Raw genomic sequence first — 6,000 nt, forward strand, 5'->3', positions numbered from 1 at the left:
TAATCCTCACCCAGTGGGTATTGTGCTGTCCCCCTTTGAAAGATGAGGAAAGGGGCACAGAGAAGTAAACTAACTTGCTTAGAGTATTAATGCATTTTTTTCATTCAGTTAGCAAATATTTACTTAATTTCTGCTCTGTGCCAGGCACTGGGAACATATCACTGACTAAGACAGATGCGGTCCCTGGGGAGCTTACATTTCATTGAGGAGGGAAACAAAGCACATAACAGGATGTGCAGACCATGGCAAGTGCTTTCAAGGCAGTGAGGGGTGCTGAGAGTCACTGGGAAAGCCTCTCCCGCCCGGGGAAGGTGAGGGAAGGCATTCTGAGTAGAGGCAGGGAGGTTTGAGTGCAGGGCAGGTGCAGAGAGGTGTGTGCCAGGTACAGAGAGCAAGAGCTGCACAGGCTAAGGTACGGAGGCAGCAGGGGCTAGATCCTGGTCGGGCCAGCCGCCCAGACTGGGGTGGGGGCCAGGGTGGGGCCAGGCAATCCAACTTCCTCCGCAGCCCAACACCCCCTTGCTTGGCAAGGTCTTTGGGTTTTACTCCTTGTGAAGGGAGATCCTGGAAGTGTTTGAAACAAGCAGTAAATATTTTTGATCTTTAATCTTTGCTTTTTTTTTTTAGAAATAAATGGTGGAGCTGCTGTGGACCACAGAGAAGCACATGTAATTGTCTGCTTCTGAGTCTGTCTTTCCTCTTAGACTCAGCTTCTGTGGGTGGAGACTGTAGCTTCCTTGGTCTGTTGCTTTCTATAAACCAAACACCACATCTGGAACATAGGAGGTGCTCAGTAAACATGTGCTGAAGGAGTACACACATACAAGGCAATGTGATCCTTGCCATTGGGGCCTGGGAGGTGAGTGAGGGCCCTGAGCCCTCTAGGGTGGACCCCTTTGCCCTCTCAACACATCTAGAGCTAGCAGGGAGCGTCACTGAGATAGGGACGTGGAAACAGACCTCCTGTCTCCTGGCGTCTGACAGTGACTGAGCAGATTGCCTCAGGGGCCCCCAGTGAACTTCCATAGAGTGGGATGATCTTCCTAATGAGAGAAACTCACACAGAAGGACCTTAGGGTGCATGTGCATGCATGTGCGTGTGGATATCAACTCTGCCCTTTCGGGACTAAAGCCAGTGGAGTAAGGATCAGTGGCGGCTGTATCAGGCTGCTCATAGACTATTTGTGCTTAATCCATCACTTGTGCCCTCTAACCAGCTGTAGGCTTCAGAGGACAGTGGGCAGGGTGAGAACGGGCTGGAAGTAGGAGGGCAGGCATTTCATATAAGCAGGGATGGGGGCAGCAGGGAGCTCCTGACAGTCCTCAGCGTTGGGCCTGGTGCAGGGCTCCACTGGTTCACCAGTGCTCACCTGGGCTGAGTCTGCACAGAGGGGGAATGTGCGAAAGAGCAGTGGTGTGTTTTACCCCAGGGGCAGTTATGCCCAGTGACCACTGTGTTTGACTCTTTCTTACATTGTCTGTTATGTCCACTCCAAAAATGAAAACAAAGAGCTTTTCCCCAAAGAGTTCAATCTCTATGTAAGTTGTTCTTAAGAACTAAAACCCTAGAGCCAGGTTGCTGGAGGGCCAAATTGACTGCTTCTAAGTTATGTGATCTTGGGCAAACAGCTTACCCTCTCAGAGCCTTCATAACCCTATTTGTGAAATGGGAAGAAAATGGCTCTGACTTTAGGTTGCTATCAGCAGAAAGGTGACAGAGTATATGTGAAGGAGTAGCACTGTACCTAGCTCACGCGAGCACTCAGTGAGTGGTCATAACTTAGGTATATTAAAGCCTGCACTGACTGTTCTTCCCACCAGGAAAGCGCGCGCGCACACACACACACATACACACATACACACATGCGCGCGCACGCGCGTTTAGCGGGGGGAAAAAGCTCTGTTCTAATGTCTCCCAGAGCCCATAAGGAGGCCACGGGCTCTTAGTTTAGTGGGAACTGTCCAGCACAGACACAATGCTTAGAGTTTCATCCTCAGGCCTCAGAAATGGTCAAGGAAGTGTTCTTAAATGAGGAAAATAACTTTGTGGCCCATGAGGGGAAGGAGACCCCAGGGAAGGGTCTCGAAAGGGAGCACAGAACAAATGGTGGGCTAAGAGACTGTCCAGAATTTAGATTTACTTCCCAAGAGAAGATGGGGGAGGTGGTCCGGCCCCTTTGCAGAAGGCTGGAGCCCAATGGGTGGAAATGGCTAAAGGTCTTTTTATTTTTAAGCTCATGGATGTCTAATATTCAACTTTAAGGTTTTTTTTTGTATTTTTGCTATGTAACCCCCCTTTGTCTCCCCAAATCTTCAGTAAAGTCTGCTACATACACAAAGGCCTTTGTGCGAGTGATTTCTTTTTACGGAATTGAGAGAGTCCCATCTGTGAATAGAGCCCCAAAACAGCAGCAGCAGGTTGGGGCCACAGAGGCAGCATAAACTGAACCGTGTCAGTGGAAGCAGGAATTCAGAGCCCACGTGAGCCGCCTCCAGCCAGCCCAGTCCCTCCCAAGAGAATAGAAAGCCCTTAGGGGTGCCTGCAAACGGGGTAAAGTTCAAGCCTGTGCCGTTGGGCTAGCAGAGCACAAGAGCCTTGGCTGCCAGCCGCGTTACATAAATGCCTCACCACCGCCTAAGTGAGGAGGTTCTGGCGCCAGGTTCTGTGAGCACTGCAGTTTTAGAAGCAGAGTGTTAGGTGCTTAATAAACAACAAAAGGACACAAAAACCACTGGATTTGAAGAGTGGTCAAAATGAGAGCTTCAGGCAGGGGCTGGCTGGCTGTGGTTCCTGGCTTGGCATGTTAGGAACGTGACTTTAGCCCTTGACCCGAGAGTGTGCAGACCCACAGGACCGGCTTGCCGACCGAAATCGAAACAGCGTGACTGATAGGTCCGAGTGCCACTTCATTGGTTCACATGGAGCAGCACCACGCCCAGGTCATGGGACTACTTGTCTGCTAGTCGCGCATGCTTTCCTCGGCGGGAAACGAGGCCACTTGCACACGGTGGTTTGTGCATATGTTCAAGCAGGGAGTTGGGCGAGCTTCGAGGAACGTGTGCACCATTGTGAGAGTCTGGTGCCCCGTCTCCACTTTGGGGACCTGACTTCTCCCAAGAAATCCTCTTCTCTGGACACTAGTGCAAGATGGCTCCTTCTGTGTCACCATGAGCCCCATTACATCATGCTGAAAGTTGGCGGGCTTGTGCAGCCATTCCTCACGGGGGTCATTCTGAAGCCCTCTTGGTGGTAAGCGGGCGGCCTCGCCTCACTGGCAGGGCCTGCTGGTCAGCCTCTGGATCCGTGGGCTGCCCCCGCGTCTGGGCGCTGCTCCCCCGTCCTTTGGTCTGGTGGCTCGGAGGACAGGCAGAGCGGTTCTTGGCTCCCAGGTTTGTGGGTCGCCCTGGGCCTCACACATGGGCTTGCAGCTTGGGCCAGAGGAAAGGAAGGAAAGAGAACAGGAGCAGGAAGCGAGAGAAGGGGGAGAGGGAAGGGCAGGGCCGGGGCAGCGTCGTCCGTCCCAGGGACGTGTCCTCTCGCCTGGTCCCGGTGTGGCGCCATGGTCACCCTGGCCCGACAGGCACGTTTGAGCACACGCGGTGCGCCAGGCAGAATGCAGGGGAGGGGGGAGGGGCAGCGCTCTCACGGAATTTCCATCTTGGCTTGGGGGGTGGGGTGGGGCGGAGAAGAAACAGGGAACACGGAGAAGCAAATAAACGAGAAAATGGCAGGAAGTGGTCAGTGCTTTCAGGACCAGAAAACGGGATGATGTACTAGAACCGGTCTGGATGTATCTGGCCGGCTGCCTGATTTTGGATAGCTGGGGAGCTAAGAATGGTTTTTACAGTTTCAAATGGTTGAAAGAAAATCAAAAGGGGAACAACATTCGTGACCCATGAGAATGATCTGCACAATTCAAGGTTCGGCGTGCGAACAGGATTTGGTTGGGACACAGCCACAGCCTCTGTCTGTGGCGGCTCACGCTACCGCCTAGAGCGGAGGAGGGAGGTGCAGAGGCTGTACACGGCTCGCGATGCCCAAATACTATCTGGCCCTTTCCAGAAAAGCCTGCTCCTCCTGCGCTAGGCTTCTGGGGCGACAGTGGGAGTCACACACACACACACACACACACACACACACGAGGACCTGGGAAGACCCTGACCTCCAGGGTGGTGAGGCGGGAAGGAAGCGGGCGTGTGCAGCGGCGGGGGCTGGGGGGGGGGGGGCGGCGGCGGCGCATGCGCGCTGGAGCACCTCCCTGCCCGGTTGCGTGGGGGCCTGGTCTTCACCGGTTTCCAACCCCCCCCCCCCCCCCCGCCCAGCGCCGCAGGGGTCAGGGGTGTGGCTCCTCTCCCCGCCTGACGCGCGTCTTCCCGGTTGTGTTTCTCTTGGTGTGTTTCGGTGTTTGATGTCCGCGTTCGAGACTTTCCTCACGGGCCGGTGACCCCCGCTCCGGGAGCCCACCGGAGGGCGCGTGTCCCGGCGGGGCTGCGCTCTGTGCCCTCTGGCAGCTCTTGTGTGAGGAAGTGGGTTTCTCTAGGGTATTTCTTCCTCCTCCGGCCCGACTCCATGGGAAGGGTTCCAACAGTTTCTTGCTGGGGAGGACCGTCTGGCCAGCAGCGGTGTGGGGACCCAGTGGGAGAAAAGTGCCGGGACGGCTCAGTATGGACTCGTTCATCAATCCCTGTTTTCTGCTGCCGGACCTCGTGTCCCACCCCAGAGCCCCTCCACGTCACCCTCTCCTGGCCCCTGCCTGGTTGCGGAGCTGCGGTCCCGCGGCTAGAGCCGAGGAGAAGATCTGGGGGCTCTGTCTCTTCTTGAACTGACCCTGAGCCCTCCTCTCCTAACCTCCACTTCCAGAGAAAGCTGGTGCCATCACGTGTGGACTTTGGGGCAGTTTGGTGGTTGTAAATCATGCCCCTCGCTAGCTTTCTCTGGGCTACGATTCAGCTTTCTTGGGTTTGCTAAATCAGTTGGTGCTCGCCCTTCCGTGTTCCAGCTTCCGAATTTTTGTTACTGTCCTCTCCTCTCCTGTACTCTTTGCCTTTAGGATATACAGCTTAAAAAAAAATACGTTCATGGTCGTCTTAGACGTTTCTGCAGGAAACAAAGTAGATGCAGGTGTGGAATCACCACCTTTGTCCCAATTGACTTATTCAAAATATCACTCTGTTGTGTGAAGATAGGTGATGGGAGGCAGGAGGGAACGCAGGGAGACCCAGTTAGGAGGTTGCTGTGGAGATCCAGGGGTGACTTGGTGGTATTTTGGAGGAGAGCATAGAGTATGGCGGCGAACATCAAAGAAAGTGGACCTTGAGATGTTTTGAAGATAGTCACTATGACTTCCTGATGGCAGGGGTGTGGGCAGGACGGGGAAAGTGGAATTACGATCAACTCCAAATTTCCTGGCTTAAGTCACTGGTGCCATTTATGTGACAGGAGAGACTTGGGGAGGAGTAAGTCTGTGGTTGGAGATGAAGAGTTGAGGTTGAGACATTTATTAGACGTCCAAGTGGAGAGGGCAAGTAGCAGCCACATATATGATTCTGGAATTAAGGGGAGAGGCCACGGCAGGATTTAGGATTTCCTGGCACCTGGATTGGCATTTAGGTCCTTGAGACTAGATGAGATTACCTAGGAGGACCGTGTGGATGGAGAAGGAAGGGGTGTCCCCAGGACTGAGAAGAGAGGAGGAGGAAAACCAGGAGGGCATGGTTTTCTCAGTAGGGAAGGAAAGAAAGGGTTTCTGTGGGGAGTGCTGAAATGCTACTGGCAGGTAGATTAGGATGAAGATAGAGAAATGACCATTTGTGGTAGAGACTCCCTAGCTTCCCCTTCTTCCTGAGTTATAGCTGGGCCCTTGGTCACTCAGAATAAGTACCGTATTTTCTAGTCTCTCTTGCAGCTAGATGTGGCCATGTGTCTAGGCTGGCCAGTGGAGGTAAGGAGAACTACACCTCCCAGAAGTGTCCTAAAAGGGAGGAAGCATGCTCTTCTTA

The sequence above is a fragment of the Lynx rufus genome, unplaced genomic scaffold, assembly GCF_022079265.1.
Source record: "Lynx rufus isolate CCGP_SWC_20201006 ecotype Redwood Valley unplaced genomic scaffold, mLynRuf1.p SCAF_7, whole genome shotgun sequence".
NCBI classification, from domain to species: domain Eukaryota; kingdom Metazoa; phylum Chordata; class Mammalia; order Carnivora; family Felidae; genus Lynx; species Lynx rufus.